General features: G+C 32.8%; 1 long non-coding RNA gene across 1 annotated transcript in view; it reads right to left on the reverse strand.

Annotated features, from left to right (window-relative positions):
* Positions 1-209: 209 nt before the first annotated feature.
* The window catches only part of LOC141554631 (uncharacterized), a 38,610-nt gene continuing 20,084 nt past the window's right edge, over positions 210-18,735 (reverse strand). The window contains exons 2-3 of the long non-coding RNA XR_012485907.1: positions 2,529-2,591; positions 210-710 (exon numbers count right to left, since the gene is read on the reverse strand). This is a non-coding gene — a long non-coding RNA (uncharacterized LOC141554631). The remainder of the gene's footprint in view (positions 711-2,528; positions 2,592-18,735) is intronic.

Here is an 18,735-nt window from a genome sequence, read left to right on the forward strand (position 1 = left end):
TTGCTTATCATTTTTTATTTGATTTTGGTATGCAGTGTGAGATGTATGTCTATGCCTAGTTTCTACCAAATTGCTCTCCAGTTTTCCCAGCAATTTTTACCAAATGGTGAGTTCTTTTTCCCCCGCAAAATTCAAGTTCAGTTTATTTTACTTATTTTTAAATTTTTATTTATTTTATTTTATTTTTTATTATAGCTTTTTATTTACAAGATATATGCATGGTAATTTTTCAGCATTGACCCTTACAAAACTTTCTGTTCCAACTTTTCCCCTCTTTTCCCCCATCCCCTCCCCCAGATGGCAGGTAGATCAATACATGTTAAATATGTTAAAGTATATGTTAAATACAATATATGTATATATATCCACACAATTATTTTGCTGCACAAGAAAAATCGGACTTAGAAATAAGGTAAAATTAACCCGAGAAGGGAATAAAAAAATGCAAGCAGACAAAAAAAGAGGGATTTGAAATGATATTTTGTGGTTCACACTCATTTTCCAGAGTTCTTTTGCTGGGTGTAGCCTGATACTCTTCATTATTGAACAAATGGAACTGATTTGGTTCATCTCATTGTTGAAGAGAGCCACGTCCATCAGAATTAATCATCATATAGTATTGTTGTTGAAGTATATAATGATCTCCTGGTTCTGCTCATTTCACTCAGCATCAGTTCATGTAAGTCTCTTCTGGTCTTTCTGAAATCTTCCTGTTGGTCAAAATGGTGAGTTCTTAACCCAAAATATTTGATCTTTGAGTTTATCAAAGATTACTAAATGATTATGATAATTTACTACTGTCTTATTTCTTAGCCAATACAAGAATATTCTGATGAGTATTTAGTTATATAGCTTGAAATCTGGAACTGCTAGACCATTTTCCTTAACATTTTTTTCATTGATTCTCTTGATATTCTTGATCCTTTGTTTTTCCAGATAAATTTTACTACTATATTAAAAAATTCTATAAAATATTTCTTTGGTAGTTTAATTGGCATGGTACTGAATGAGTAATTTTAATTTTTTTTTTTGTTTGCTTTTTGTTTTACAAAGCAATTGGAGTTAAGTGACTTGCTCAGGATCATACAGCTAAGTGTTAAGTGTCTGAGGCCAGATTTAAATTCAGGTCCTACTGACTCCAGGGCTTATACTCTATCCAATGTTCCATATAGCTTTCCCCTGAATAAATAAATTAGCTTAGGCAGAATTGTAATTTTATTATAATAATTTAGCCTACATTTAAAGAACCAATATTTTCCCAATTAAATCTATGAAAAATGTGTTTTTTGTAATTGTGTTTATGTAATTTCCGGGTTTGTCTTGGCAAGTAGATTTCTAAGTATTTTATATTGTCTGCAATTATTTTAAAATGGAATTTCTAGTCCTGTATCCCTGGTAAAAACCTCACCTAGTCATAATATATGATCTTTGTGATATCTTGCTGTAATCTCCTTGCTAGTATTTTGCTTAAAATTTCATATGTCTAAAATGAAGTAATTCCTTATCTTCACCACACAGACATCCCCAACAACCTTTTGACACAGGTGATGCCTCCTACATAAGACTTTATCCTATGCTCTTCTCCATCCTTAATTATTAACAATATCTCTCTCTCTTGAAATTATGTTATGATTTTGTTGTTATTCAGTCATTTTTAGTTATCCTGACTCTTCATGACCCAATTTGGTGTTTTCTTGGCAAAAATACTAGAATGGAAAAAAAAAATGGAAAAAAAAAAAAAAAAAAAAGAAAGAAAAAAAAATACTAGAATGGTTTGCCATTTTCTTCTCTAATACTTTATGATACTCTATATTAATTTTTATTTATTTACTACTGTGTTGTAAGTCCCAATAAAATTTAAGCTCTTTGAAGGCAGGGACTGCTTATTTTTGTCTCTCTATCCCCAGTGCTCAGGACAGTCCTTTAGGTACAGGACCATGGATTTGGAGAAATCTCAGAAAAAATACATACTGAACTTCACCTAAAGAAAGACATAGACAGTTGCAGCAAATCATATGCCAAGAAGCCATTTATTCAGGATCTTTGCAAATGATCCATTTTTATGTAGTTACATTGCTGAACATGGCTTTCCTGCTTCCAGAGATGGCCTTGGTAATTATATGGAAAGCCACAGCAGTGAATGTTTCTGAGGTTACACCACAATCATCATGTTCCTCTCACAGTTAAGGCTCCTTCAATTACAGGATTACCAACCAGAATAACCATAAGAACACCTTGGTATTATGCTCAACTTGCCAGGAACTGTGTTTTATTTATTTTATTCCTATCATTCTATCACATCCTTTCTTTTTAATAAATCTTCTGCTTATCATTCCTTAACTAGTTAATAATCACCCATTGTTATATGCTACTAGGATTTAAAAAAATATGAAATGACTATAAGGCAACAAATTTATTAAGCACCTACCATGTTCAATGCTTGGTATTAGATGCTGGGGAGAAGTTCAAAGAAAAACTCTAGGCTTACCGCTTTAAGAAATAATTGAGGCCAGAGAAATCACTCTCACCTAGGGAGGATGGAGCATCAGAGAGATCCTCAAGAAGAAGGTATCAACTGAGCTAGGAAGCATCTGAAAAGACAAAGATATAGGGAAGTCCATATAAAACAGTATATACTTCCTCCTTTCTACCCCTTTTAAAAAAATCATAGTAATTTCTCAAATCTCCCTATCCATCCCACTGAATTTTCCCTTGTAACATTGCCAAGCAATGAAGTATAACCAACTGATTGCAATTAAGTCTGATGATGTATGCTATATTTCCCACCCATAATCCTTCATCTGCCCAATGAAAGAAACAATATGTTTCCATTTTGTCTTCCATTACCAGAATTTTTCATTGCCATTGATCTCAGTTTAGCTATTTTTATAGTCACTGTGCTTATTAGGAGTTTGGTGAAGCTTTCTTTATTTTGTATCACTTTATATGTCTTCCTATGTTTCTCTGAATTCCTCGTAGTCTCATTACATTCCCCATGTCGAACATGTTGAGTCATTTTCTCATCACTGAACCCTACCCTCCCACTTTTTACTACCACAAAAACTATTACTGTAGATATTTTGACCTGCATGGGATTTTTCTTTCTAGAATAACTTACTACTCTTTCTCCAGTTTGACAGTAATGCAGAAGAATATGATAGTTTAGAGGGTATCACGGTTGAGACAAGATTTTTTTCTTTTAGAATAAAGGAGATCTAAGCCTGGTTGGAAGAAGAATAGAAAGACTCAGTCAAAAGGTTATTATTTTTAGAAGAGGTAAGCAACTGAATTTGGGGGTCCTCCCCCTCCCAACCCTGCTACCTAGTTAGTGGTCCACACCAGGAATTTTAGGAATAAATCATCACAAATCAGATCAGATGGTTTATTTTATCTCCATGTAAACAGTTTGCCAATGTGCTTGGGCAAATGCCAGTTTGATGGTTTAAACCAATAATTTTGTAACTTCCTGTCTGCTTCTTGGTCATTTTTAATGGGTACGCTATGCACTTGGTTACAGAATGTACATGGGTAGATTACAAAGTAGAAATTATGGTATAGCATTGGCCAGAACTCATGACATGTGTGGTATAATAAGCCTCCTCTAAAAACAGACTGGTCAGTGTGTCTTGCCAGAAATATCAGGAAAACCAATGGTTTCACCTCAGGTCCCTAGAGGAGTTTGACTAAGTATGGTCTAGAAAAGTATTTACTAACCTAGACTATATTAATTATTTACTTCCCTCAGTTTATACTGGCCAGTCTTTATTCTCCTCCCAGCTCTGGTCCTGACTTTCTTGACTTCTATTTCCTCTTGCTCTGTCCTTGACTTTTCCTCAACCACCTCAACCCACTCCCACATTTCAGTTCCCTTTTGTGTGTTGTGTTCCGTATTAGAAGGTAAACATACTGACAATGAGTTTTATGAGGAGGAAGTCCAGAAGTCAAGAGACTTACTGAGTTCAGAGATATCATGTCATGAGTGGAGCTATCCCAGCTATAGAGCAGAATAACTCATCTGGCAATAATATCACATTCTGCAATGAACTTTGTGAAGACCTTCCAGACATCAAGATCCAAATGTATGCCTACTTTTTCCTCTAGTAGGCTGTGTGTGCTTTTGTGGGAGAGATACTTGATAACTATGTTCTTGTGATAGTTCTTTAATCAATACCTTTACAAAAGAACTACTGAATCTATGATTGATTATTAAGGGAAACAATAATAATGATAACTAACATTTATATAATACTATGCACCAGGTACTGTGCTAAGAGCATTACAATTATTATCACATTTGATCCTCACAACAATCCTGGGAAGTAAGTACTGCTATCATTTCCATTTTACAGATGAGGAAATTGAGGCAAACAAGAGTTGTGTCTTACCCAAAGTCTCCCAGCTAGTAAATGTCTGAGGCTATATTTGAACTCAGGACTCTATCCCAGTACTTTATCTATTGTGTCCAGGAAAACAAATAGGAGATTGTTAGCTAGTTTTAGTAAACTCACAAAGTTATACCCAGGATCCTAAAAGTAGAAGTAGTTTCCCTTTTGGAGATCCAATTGACCAGTATGAATGAGTGTGGGTATGTAAGCCGAGAAATCTGTCAAATACAAATGAAGGAGTTAAATTTAACCACCAATTCATGTAGTGAGCATTAGATATTGGATTTCAATGCTTCATATTATGCATACTGCTTCCCTGGACCCTCACTCTAACACAATTATCCTTTATCTCTCTATTGCATTCCTTAAATCCCCTTGAAGATCCCAACACAAGTTGTACCTCTTCACCTCTCAAATCACCTAACCTCCTACATTAATGAAAAAATTATGGTCCTTTGTAACAATCTTCCTCATCTCCTCTGCTTTACAACTCAAAACTTTTCTGTATATTTCACCTATCTTTCGTGCCTCTGATGACAAGCTGACTCTTCTCCTTGGCAAGGCTAATCCTTCTACTTATGACTGCTAGGGAGATATGAATCTTCACTCTTGTGACTACCCCCCTCTGATTCGCAGGTGGGAATAGCCACCAGCTCCTCCTCCTATTGGGACATTTTTGGCTCTGTCACCTGGAGGAAGATAGGCACAGAGAGTGGCTGAATGATTTTCTGAATCCCCAAAAAAGATTTAGAGGGATGTGCCAGCCAACAAGTAACACACTGCTTGTTTAGGTTCTGAAGAAGGGAGGAAATAAATGAGTTGGATTCATCCTAATGCTTCCTGGATTGGAAAACAGAGACTGGGTCCAGCAAGGTGGGGGAGAAAGTGGCTCCCACCGTGCTCAAATAGGTCTTTTGTTTGTAGAGCGATGCTTTGTAAAAGAAGAGAAGGAGGAAATAGCCTGGAGGCATTTGAGCAAGAAAGAACTGTAATATGGCAGGTGGGATTCCAGATAATCCCACCACAATTTGGCTATTCAAGAACTGATGCCATTTCTTGGTGAGACGAAGCAATTGCTGGGGGCATAGTAAAAGGAAGACTGCTAAAAGTAAGGACTCCTAATTAAAGCAGTAATGCCTAACTGAAGCGATAGCACTGAGAAGGACCACTGAAATGGGCAGAAATCCAGCAACTGTGGAAATACAAAGTGGTGGGTGCATTTTGTAAACACAGTAAATGATGAAGCACTGACTATGAAAGCAAATAGGAGATACAACTTTTGCATTACCCCTCACTAGAGATGTAGGAACTGTGCATTCACAAAAAAATAAAGAAAGGAGGAAAAAAGATTCATGATCCAACAATCTCAAGGGCTTGCTGTGGGCAAATAGATAAGGATTCACTTTTCCATAATATCATTGCCTAAAATATGGATAGTATCTAGAGAAAAGTATTGACCTGAGCTCAGATGTTGATTGACCTAGAGATTGCTTGGGAGCAAAGTGGAGCTAGAAATGGGGAGATTCATGGAAACTTCCAGCTATAGGAAACTTCCAGCTATAGGCAAAAATGGTGTAGGAAAGCAGGACTGGAACAGAGAAGGATATAGAAATGGTACATAAAGTCCAGGACAAGACCACATAGGAAGTCATGATGTAAGATGGAGAGGGTGTTCTAACCTCACTTATACTAGATTGACACCTCACCAACTCCCAGTTTGGTGGTGTGAAATTATTTATACAAGGTTTAGAGCAGGAGATTAGGTAGATTAGGTAGAGCTGATCTTCCTAACTCAAAACTTTGGGAAAGGAAGAGGAAAATGGCCCTACCTCTTTGTGGCTGGATTTATTGGTTCATCCTATTAATCCTACTAATTATATTATTATTAATATAATAATCATTAATATAATTAATATAATCTAGACAAATCCTATTAATGCATTTCTATTCTTGTAATAAATATTTTATGTTCAAAATATTAATTAGTAGAGTTGGTTGTTTGCAGATGATCAGAAACAAGTCTATAAATAGTTAAATTAGGATTTTATTCCAGAAAGACACAGAGAGATGGAGACAAAGAGACAGAGAGAAATAGAAAAACAAACCTTTCCCTGGGGTAGAGCAAAACACAAGCCACATCAGTGTTATTACAAAGAAACCTTTCAAGGCTAAAGAAAGAGTCCATATAATCAGAGCTTTGCTTCTGAATATTTGAGCTACAAATGAAACAGGTTTTATTTCTAATGCCTGGTAAGGTTGAATACTGATAAAGGAAGTTGATATTGTTATTGGGAAGTGATAATATTTTTTGGTTTCACCTGAATCAGTGCAAATAGTCTATTCAAAGATTACTAAAGTACTTTTCTCAGTTCTTATTCCTCTTTTTGCAACTCAGGCAATATTTGAATACCCCTCCCCCTTTTGGGACACTCTTGTTCCTTAACTTTCGTGACAATGATTTCTTCTGATTCTTTTTCTACTTGTCTTATAATTATTTAATTTCCTCGGTTTGTTCATCAGCCTCTAATTATTTATTGGGTGTTATTCAAGGTGCTGTTTCATAATTCTAGCTGAATATGCTGGACCATATTCTCTTGGTGATTTCATCTATTCCTCAGGATTTAATTTTCATCTCTTGTGAATGAGTTCCAAATCTTCATCTCCATCTTTGACTCAGTACTTCATTATCTGTCTGTCTATCTCTATCTATTTATCTCTTTCTGCATATGAATGTAAAGGGATTTTGGAAATGAATTTCTTCAAGCAGAAAAAGTCTTCAGTGACTAGCTATGAGGATCTGTGAGAAAATCAAGTTCCAGATAATATTTTAAATTTCTCTCTTAAAAGGAACTGTGAGCTCTGAGCTGGGTGTGGCTGTGGGAACAGGAGCAGTGAGTTATAAATTCCACTGACCTGGGAGTTTTGGCCTGATCCTTCAGTTGTGGCAGCTGGTTGCAGCAGCAGCAGAAATGACAGAAGCACCTTCAATTTGAGTGATTGAGAAGATGGAATGGCAGCTGTAGTAGAAGTCTAAAATCTGAGGAAGCTGAGCATTGAGAAGCAACAGCTGCTTATAAGAGTCAGTATTTGAGCCCTGGAACTGAAGCTGGCTCTACTTTCTGTAGTCAGAATAGGATCATGGTTATTGATTTACCATATGTGGTTATCTTACTTTTCAGGTACCAGATGGATACTCCTTTGTTTCCACATGAGACAGTAGACATTTACTCCAAAGTTTTACTGTCCTTTAAAGTTATGTTTAGATCTATTTCTTTTTAATTAGCATCAAATACATTTTCACTAAATAAAAATTAAGTCTATGAACTGCTTGGAGTTCTTATTATTAAAGATAAGAATTATTATTAATAATAAGTTATTGCTTAAGTATGAAAACAACTAGGGATAGCTGAGTATTGTTTGCACTAGTTTACTACACGGAGGAATAAAGAGGTCTAATCTCTCTGTCTAAAATGCTAGAATTTTATCACAGAAGGGGACTCAAGCAAAAAAAAAGAAGAGAGAGAGAGAGAGAGAGAGAGAGAGAGAGAGAGAGAGAGAGAAGATAATTTTGTGATTTTAATTTGTGAAATTTTAAAAAACTGAACTTTCCAAAAGTCAAACTAAACTAAGTCCAGGGTTTTTCCTTCCTTTGCTTTACTTGAAAAATGAGTCAGAGCATCATTTTGCTATCTGTAGCAAAGCTAGTTTGTGGGATTCATAGTTTCACTCAGTTCTTCTCTACCACCTCTCCCCAAACATGCAGAGAGAGAGATCTTTCTTTGTGGGTAAAGTCAAGGACAGTGACTAGGAAGTAGGAACTACCTAATAGAAGGGATAGAGTATGACTGACTCTGGATGGCAACATTCACATTCCAAACGTGAGGGCCAGAAGGACTGTATTTATTTTTTTCATTTTCAGCTTTGCCTGCTTCATCTATACTCAGATAACTACAAATGAGAATTTTGATTATGGATTTTTCCCCTTGAACTTTTGACTCTACCTTCGTTTTGGGAAATTAGACAATGATTTACTACTTTTTTCTGATTCTGTTAAGGCAGAATTTTCTAAATAATTGATAGATAGTTGTACAACAAAACTATCATTTCCAAAACTTGCTTGCTTTGAACATCCATGAAATCAGTTCAGAGGCATTTAGCAGAATAGAGTCATTATTGCATCCCTACTATAAACCCATAGCAGTAGCTTTTAAAAAATATATTTTCTAATTGCTCAATTTTAAAATATTTTTATATTAATAAGATTGGCTTATAGCTTTTTTTCCTCTACTTTATCTCTCCCTGATTTGGGCTTAAAACCTATATTTGTCATATTTATATAATATATATTCCCCAATTTTATGTATACATATATAGCACAATAATATTCTATTACAATCATTACACAGCTTGTTTAGCCATTCCCTAATTGATGGGCATCCCTTTTATTTCTAATTCTTTGCCACAACAAAAAAGCTACCATAAATATTTTTGTACAAATAAGTCCTCTCTTCCTCCTTTTTTGGATGCTTTTGGGATATAGATCTAGCAGTGATATTGCTGGATCAAAGTGTATGCACAGTTTGATTGCCTTTTAGGCATAGTTCCAAATTTCTCTCCAAAATGTTTGGATCAGTTCACAAGTCCACCAATGATGCATTAGTGTATTTGTTTTAAAGAATGAATTTGATGATGTCTTTTTTTATTTTTGTAAGTTTATATAGAATGAGGATTAGTTGAAATTTAATTTTTGATAATAATAACAGCGCATATTTATATAATGCACTAAGATTTTGCAAAGTATTTTATATATATTATCTCATTTGATTCTTTAAAAACAGTTTTCCATTTTTTTTAAGTTTAGAATTTTAAATTCTATAACTCCCTCCCTCTTTTCCCCCCCTCCATGGTAAGCAATTAGATATAGATTATATATGTGCAAACATGTAAAATATTTCCATATTAGTCATCTTGTACAAGAAGGCTAGAATAAAAGAAAGAGGAAGAGAGAGAGAAAGAAAGAAAGAAAAAGAAAAAAGACTTTATTCAGAGACTTTGTCTATATTCAAATAATATCAGTTCCTGTTTCTGGAGACAGAGAGTATGCTTCATCATTACTCCTTTGGGATTGTCTTGGCTCATTGTCTTTCTAAGAATAGCTAAACTATTCACAATTCTTTAAGGTACAATATTGCTATTATTGTGTACAAAATTCTTCTGATTCTGTTCACTTCACTATGCAAATTTCCATATTTTTCTGAAATCTGCCTGCTTGTCATTTCTCAGCACAATATTATTCCATTACAATCATTACACAGCTTGCTTAGCCATTCCCCAATTGATGGGCATCCCTTTTATTTTTAATTCTTTGTCACAACAAAAAAGCTGCTATAAATATTTTTTGCACAAATAAGTCTTCCCCCTTTTCCCCTGGCCTTTTTTGGATGTTTTGGGGAGTTTGGGGGATATAGATTTAGCAATGATATTGCTGGAGCACAATTTGATTGCCCTTTAGGCATAGTTTCAAATTGCTCCCCCGAATGTTTGGATCAGTTCACAAGTCCACCAAAGATGCATTAGTATATTTGTTTTGAAGAATTAATTTGGTGATGTCCTTTTTATTCCTGGTAAGTTTTTATAGAATAAGGACTGGTTGACATTTAATTTCTGATAACAATAGCTCATATTTATATAGTTCTCTAAGAATTTTACAAAATGCTTCATATACATTATCTCATTTGACCTTTAAAAAAAATCTAATGAAGTAAATGCTATTATTTACTCTATTGGGAAAACTTCATTCAGGAAATGTTGAAGATAAAATTTTAATGCAATTTCTTTTTTTGTATGTTTTTTATTGAAGTTTTTTATTTTCAAAACATATGCAAAGATAATTTTTCAGCAATGACCTTTATAAAACCTTGTGTTCCAATTTCTCCCCCTTCCCCCCTCCCTTACATGGCAAGTAATCCAATATATGTTAACATGGTAAAATATGTAAATCCAATATAAGCATAATATTTATACAATTATCTAATGCAAGTTTTCTTGACTTCAGGTTTAGCATTTTTTTTTGTTAGGCTTTATCTTCAGTGATATATTTATGGCTTGTTCAATTTGCTTTCTGAAATAAATTGGGTTATTTGAAATGTTTATTTCCTGTATTGTTAATTTAGATATTTATATTTTTGTTGATATTCATCTATTTAAGTTCTCATTTTGTTGGCATATTTGTATATCATAGTTTTGATAATTTTCATTATTTCCTTTCCATTTGCTGTGAATTTTTTTTAATTTAGGAAATCTGCTTTGCTAATTTTTTTTTTTTGGTCAAATTGGTGGTTTGTCAGTTTTGAAAGATATATTTGTTGTATGGGGATGTTTTTGTTTTAACTTTTCTTTCTCTTTTGACTTTCAGAGTTTCTTTGTGCTTAAGTATTATTTTATTAATGTTCTAATTTTACTGATTGTACACTCAATTCATTAATTATCTTTTTTCTCTTCTGCTATGTATATATATATATATATATATATATATATATATATATATATATATGCTCAGATATATAAAATTTACTTTAAAGACTTCTTTAACTGCATCCCATGAATTTTATATTATTTTAGTGTTAAAAGCCTCTTTATTTTAAAAAGTTTTATTGATGCCTTTTGTTTTCATATAATTCTCTTTATAGAAATATTTATTGTTTCATTCATTTTTTGACTGATTCACTGTTTAGGCTATATTTATTTAGATCTGTATCTAGGGTTAGATCATAGGGTTAGAGTTGTAAGAGATCTTGGATGTCTAACATTCTCTTTTATAGGTGATTGAAACAGAAAGAGGTTAAGTGCTTTGTCTTAGGTCACATATTTAGTAAGTGGCAAAGTAAGATTTAAACCTAGGATCTATGACCTTGACTCCAAATACAAGAATTTTTCTGTGGCATCCATAGTTCTTTTGTGATTGATCTTTTAAATATATACATACATATAAATATGTACGTATTTAAAATATATATAGATATAAGTTTGAAAATGATGTGTTTACTATTTCTGCCTTTTTACAGTTATATTCTTTATGCACTAGCAAGTAATCACTATGTTAATAATTCCAGTTGCCTGATGGCATCTGTGTATCTCTTCAGTTTACCAGGTAGCCTGGGTAGTCCCATATCAGAATATTCATTTAGCTAAAATCAGGAAAGAATGAATAGCAAAAACAAAAACTAAGCATCCTAGAGATGCGGAAGTGCTAAAAGATACATAGTAACTAGATGAGGGAAATCATCCAGTGCTTCCTCCTCCCAGCAGCTAAATACCAGCTCAAAGTAACTTTCCTTACTCAAATCCAATAAGCAAAGAAATTGAGAGATGAGCAGGGTAGCACCTGTTACAGGCATACTTAGTGCTGGTTTAGCAACTCCTGAGTCATTGTTCTGGCTCTTTATCCAACTGGTTGATTTTTTTCATTAAATAGTATCAAACTCTGAGTCGCTAATAACAGGAAACTGTCTCTCCTATATTTCCACATGATGAGAACACCTTTGTATTCTTCCCTTATACCTATCCTCATATCCAAGACTAGCTTTGTAGTATTTCTGGTTCCAAGATGGAGAAGTAAGAAAGGATCCCTTTGAAGCCCTCCCCAAATCCCTTCCAAATAACTAGAAAATTACCTTGGAATTGATCTAAGAGCAGAGAAGCAGTTTACCAGCATGGTAGGGAAGATCATCTCACTGAGGGAGGGGAATATGATCAAATGGTATAGGGAAGAGGGGCAGCAGTCAGATTCACAGCAGGGGGCCTGCAGCAAGAGGTCTAAATTTGGGACAATCCAAGAGACCCCGCCCTCTTATAAACCAGCAGCTCTCTAGTGAGAGCTGTACATGAAGTGAGGCAAACCCCCACCCCAGCGCTTGATCCCATTGCTGACCAGTAGTGAAGCCCTATCCTGTAGCTGGCTAATAGTAAGACTCTGCCCCTGGGGATTACTTAGCAGAGAAATCCTATTTCTATAGCAATCCAGAAACTGGGTCCCACCACTGGGGCAGACCAGCAACAAAATCTCTCCTCCAGGGCACCCAAGAGGGGCCAATGATAAGTCCCATGCCCCAGTATAAACAAGAAGGAAAGCTTACCCTCCACAGAAAGCAAGCAGCTAAAACCTGAAGTTGTGAAAGTCAGCAGTAAGACCTCGAGCTCCAGCACTAAAAGCTGGAACAGTAAAAGAACCAAAGCCCAACTCTTACATAAAGATACTAAGTAACAAAAAGGCAGAAAAGATGACAAAATAACAAACCAAAAAAAAAACCAAACAAACAACTTAACTATACAAAATTACTAAAGTGATAAAGGGGATCAAGATATGAACCTAGAAGACAATAGTGTCAAAATGGCTATATGTGAAGTCTCAAAAATATATTTTGGTCTCCAGCCCAAAAGAAATTCCTAGAGGAGCTTAAAAAAGGATTTTAAAAAGCAATTTAGAAAAGTAGAAGAAAAATTGGGAAAAGAAATAAGATTAATGAAAGAGAATCATGAATAAAAGTCAATAGCATGGGGGAAAAGATTTACAAAAATTTACAAGAAAATAACTTCCTAAAAGCAGAATTGGCCAAATGAAAAAGGAAGAACAAAAGAACAAAAAAAAAAATTGCTCAGGAAAATAATTCTTTAAAAATTAGAATTGAACAAGTGGAAATTAATGACTGTATGAGACATCAAGACAGTATAAAACAATCAAAAAGAAAAAGAAGAAATTGAAATTTCTCATTGGAAAAACAGCTGATTCAAAAAAATAGATTCAGGAGAGAGAATATAAAAATTATCAAACTACCTGAAAGTCATGATAAAAAGAAAAAGCCTAGACACATCTTTCAAGAAAAATACACACATATACATACACACACTATATACATATTTAAGATGTGTGTGTATGTATATAAATCAGAAAGCAAAACTTAAATTAAAAGGATCCACCAGTTACTGTCTAAAAGAGATCCCAAAATGAAAACTCCCAGGAACATCATAGTCAAATTCCAGAGCTCACAGATCAAGGAGAAAATATTGTAAGCAGTCCCTCTCATCCAGAAAAACCCCACCATACTGTAAAGCTACAGTCAGAGTTACACAGGATTTGACAGAAAGAATTGGAAGACTTGGAATATGACATACCAAAAGGCATAGGATTTAGGATTCCAATTAAAAATCACCTACCCTGAAAAATTGAATGTAATCTTTTAGTGAGGAAAACTGGACATTTAACAAAAATAGAGGATTTTCAGGCATTTCTAATTAAAAGACCAGAGCTGAATAAAAAACTGACCCCCCCCCAAATACAAGACTCAAAGGAAACATTAAAAAGGTAAAAAAGAAACAACGAGAAAACATAAGACATTCAATAAGGTTAAACTGTTTATATTTCTATATGACAAAATAATTGTAAATCCTAACAACTTTATTGGCATAAGAGCAATTAGAAGTAATGTGTAGACAGAGGGGTGGATGTAAAGTTATTTTGATAGGACAGTACCCCTTCCTCCCCAATAAAAGAGTGAGAAAGAAAACTGCACTGGAAGAATAAGGAGGCAGATTGGATGTAGTAAATAATTCCACATAAAAGAGACATGAAAATTCTATTATCCTCCTCGACTCAAAGGGAGAATAACATATATACTTAGTTATATAACCATATAAAAATATAAATATATATATATATTTAATATATACATTTATAATATACATATAAATATATATATATATATACATATATACACACAAATCTGTCACACCATATAAGGAAGTAAAAAGGGGGTAAAAAGGGTACTTTACCACAATTTATTATACTTCAGCTGAAGTAAACAAAGATGGGGTAGTAGTCATGATCACAGACAAAGCACAAGCTAAAATAGAGCTAATTAAAAGAAGGAAAGAAGGAAACATATTTTTTTGCAAGACAATTGGGGATAAATAACTTGTCCAGGGTCACACAGCTTCTAAATATTAAGTGAATGAGGCACATTTGAACCCATGTCCTTCTGATATCAAGGCTGGTGCTCTATCCACTGTAACATCTAACTGCCCCATGAAACTGTCTTGCTGAAAGGTTAAACATTTAAGACTTATAAATACTAAGCAAACATGTACCAAATGATTTACCAACCTCATTTTGGAAGAAGTTGAATGAATCACAGGAGGAAATAGATAATAAAACTATACTAGTGAGGAGTCTCAACTTTCCTTTCAGAGACCTAGATAAATTTAATTAAAAAAATAAATAAAGAATAACTTAAAGAGGTGAACAAAATTCTGGAAAAAATAGGTATGATAGATCTCTGGAGAAAATTGAATGGGAATGGAAAGAAATATGATTTTTCTCTTAGCAGTACATTGCTACCCAAAAATTATCCAAAAACTGATTATGTTTAAGGACATTAAAAATCTTACAATCAAATGAAGAAAAGCAGAAATAATAAGCACATCCTTTTAAGATCACAATGCAAGAAAAACTACATCCAATAATTGATAAATGGAAAGAGAGATTAAAATTAATTGGAAATTAAATAATATAATCCTAAAAAACAAGTGGATCAAAGAACAAATCATAGAAGGAATCAATAATTTCATTAAAGAAAATGACAACAATGAAACAACATATCAAAATTTATGGAATGTAGCCACACAGGTACTTAGAAGAAAAGTTATATCTCTCATTGCTTATATGAATAAAATAGAAGAAAAGCAGACCAATGAATTGAACATGCTACTTTAAAAATCAGGAAAAGAACAATTTAAAAAAAAATCTCAATTAAATATAAAATTGGAAATCCTGAAAATGAAAGAAGAGATTAGGAAAATTGAAAGTAAGAAAACCATTTAAACTAATAAAACTACAATCTGGTTTCAATGAAAAAACCCAATAAAATAGATAAACAATTGGTTACTTTGATTTTAAAAAAGAAAAGAAGAAAACAAAATTACTAATATAAAAAATGAAAGCGGGGAACTCACCACCAATGAAGAGGAAATTAAGACAATTGTTAGAAGCTATTTTGAAAAATTATATGCCAATGAATTTGAAAATCTAAATGATATGAATACTCACAAAAATATTAATTACTCATATTAACAAAGAAGAAATAAAATACTTAAATAACCCAATCTTAGAAAAAGAAATTGATCTAGCCATAAATTAATTTCTTAAGAAAAATTTCCTAGGACCAGGTGGATTCACAAGTGAATTCTACCAAACATTTACAAAACAATTAATCCCAATACTATATAAACAATTTGGAAAAATAGGCAAAGGAGTCTTACCAAATTCTTTTCACATCATAAATATGGTACTTATACCAAAACCAGGAAGAGTCAAAATGGTGGGGGGGAGGAACTATAGCCTAATTTCCCTAACAAATATTTAAGAAAAATTTTAGATAAAATATTAGCAAAGACATTATAGCAATATAGTATAAAGATCATATCTATGACTTGTGACCTCTGACCAGGTAGGAATTATACTGGGAATGCAAGGCTAGTTTAATATTCAGAAAACTATCAGCATAATTGACCATATCAATAACAAAACTACTAGAAATCAAATAATTATTTATTATCATGATAATAGATGAAGAAAAAAAATCTCTTACAAAATACAGCATTCATTCTTGTTAAAAACACTAGAGAGAATAGAAATAAATGGAGTTTTTCTCAAAATGATAAAACACTATCTAAATAAAACCATTAGCAGGCATTATATGTAATGCAGATAAACTAGAAGCTTTCTCAACATAATCAGAGAGGATCAATGCCCATTATCACCTCTATTATTAACTAAAGTACCAAAAATATTAGCTATAACAATAAGAAAAGAAAAGAATTAAATGAATTAAACTATCAGTTCTGCAGATATGATATTATGCTCAAAAATGAACTAAAAACTATTTTAAATTATTAACAATGTTAAGAAGGTTGTGATAAATAAATCCACATAAATCATCAGCATTTCTACATATTATAAAATCCAACAGCAAGAGATAGAAAAAGAAATTCTGTTTAAAACCACTGTAAAACAATATAAAATACTTGGTGTGGTGATCTACCAGCCAAAACATACCCAGGAACACACGAACAATATATAACACTTTTCACAAAAATAAAGTCAGAAGCAACTGGAAAAATATCAATTACACATGGGTAGGTTGAGCTAACATAATAAAAATGGCAATTCTATCCAAATTAATCTATTTATTAATTCCATACCAAACTATCAAAAATTATTTTTTGAGCTGTAAAAATAATAACAAAATTCTTCTGGAAGGATTAAAGCTCCAGGATATTAAGGGAATCAATGAAAAAATTCAAAAGAAGAAGTTTAGATATACCAGATCTCAAACTGTATTATAAAGCAATAAGTATCAAAATAATCTAGTATGGGCCAAGAAATAGAGTGGTAGATTAGTGAAATAGATTAACCATAAACTACATTATGATAAAAGACCATAGTAGTCTAGTATATGATAAACTCAAAGAGCAAGTATCCTGGAATAAAAACTCATTATTTGAAAAAAAAAAAAAAAACTGCTGGGTAAAGTGGAAAAAACATTTCAGAAACCAGGTATAGATCAACATTTCAAACTATACACCAAGTAAGGTCAAAATGGGTACATGATTTAGGCATAAAAAGTAAGCTTGAAATAATTTGTCAGATTTATGAATAAGAGAAGAATTTGGGACCAAAGAAGATATACAAAGCATTACAAAATATAAAATAGATAATTTTGATTACATAAAATTAATAAGTTTTTGCTCAAAGCTAATGCAACCAAAATTATAAGGAAAACAAAAAACTTTTTTAGCAAATATGTCTTATAAAAGCCTCATTTTTCAAAAATGTAAAGAACTGAGTCACATTTATATAAATATAAGTCATTCCCCAATTGATAAAAGGTCAAAGGCTATAAATTACCTATTCATAGGTAATGAATTATTACAAGTAATTTTTATTTCTTTGTCTGAAAATTACCTATTTTCAGACAAAGAAATAAAAATTACCTGTAATCATATAAAATGCTTTAAATTATAGTTAATTGGAGAAATGAAAATTAAAACCACTTAGAGGAACCTCATACATATCAGATTAACTAATATAACAAAAAAAGAGAAAATTATAAATATTGGAGATGTGAGAAAATTGGAACACAAATATACTGTTGGTGGAGTTGTGAACTGATATTATCATTCTAGAGACAAATTTGGAACTTTGCCCAAAGGGTTATAAAACTATGCATATCTTTTGATCCAGCAATATTATTACTTGGTCTGCATCTCAAAGAGATTATGAAAAAGGGAAAAGGACCTATATATGCAACAATATTTATAGCAACTCTTTTTGTGGCAATTAAGACTTAGAAATTGAGGCAATGCCAATCAATTGGGGGCTGAATAAAATTTGGAAAATGAATGTAATGAGCTACTATTGGGCATTAAGAAATAATGAACAAGTAGATTTCAGAAAAAAACCTGTAAAGACTTGTGCAAACTAATGCAAAATTAAATAAGCAGAACTAGTAAAACACTACACAGTACCAGCAACATTGTGTGATGATCATTAGTGAATGACTCAGCTCTTCTCACCAACACAATGATTCAAGACAAGTATAAAGGACTCATGATCAACCATACTATTTGCCTGTAGAGAAAGAAGCAATATTGATTGAATACAGACTGAAGGAAGCTATTTTTTATTTTCTTTCTTTCATTTTTTCTTTTATTTGAATCTTTGTGCACAAGATTACTAAGATGGAAATGTTATACATAATTGCATATATGTGTAACCTACATTTAATTGATTATCAGTGAGTAGGGAAAGAAGACAAACAGGGAGAGATAAAATTTTGAATTCAAAACTTTAAATAAAAATGTTTTAAATTTTTTTGAGTTAACTGGTCTTTTTTCATAAACCAGCCCTATCTAAGCCATATTTACTTATGCAGAATTCTTTCCTCCCCCATCTTTTGGTTTTCTTTGCTCTTTTATTTCATTTGGAACTGACTTAAGTATACTAAAATTTATCCCAGATCAGATGCTGTTTCCTTTTTCTGATCTAAATATTTGATTTTATTAGTGTATAAAAATCCCAGAATGGAAACTCTTTCTACTGATAATTATTAGTTGTGTGTAGGCCTAGATGATCCATCCATCCCTGAAGCTTCCTTGATGTATTATTGTTGTTGTTCGAGTTTAGGATTCCCTATCTCATTCAGGCTAGAAATATAGCGGTCACCCTGATGTTTGAGTGGTCTAGATTTATGGCTATAAGAGAGTTGTTAAGAATCCCTTTTTAATCGGCCACAGG

The sequence above is a fragment of the Sminthopsis crassicaudata genome, chromosome 2 (genome assembly GCF_048593235.1).
Source record: "Sminthopsis crassicaudata isolate SCR6 chromosome 2, ASM4859323v1, whole genome shotgun sequence".
In the NCBI taxonomy this organism is placed as follows: Eukaryota; Metazoa; Chordata; class Mammalia; order Dasyuromorphia; family Dasyuridae; genus Sminthopsis; species Sminthopsis crassicaudata.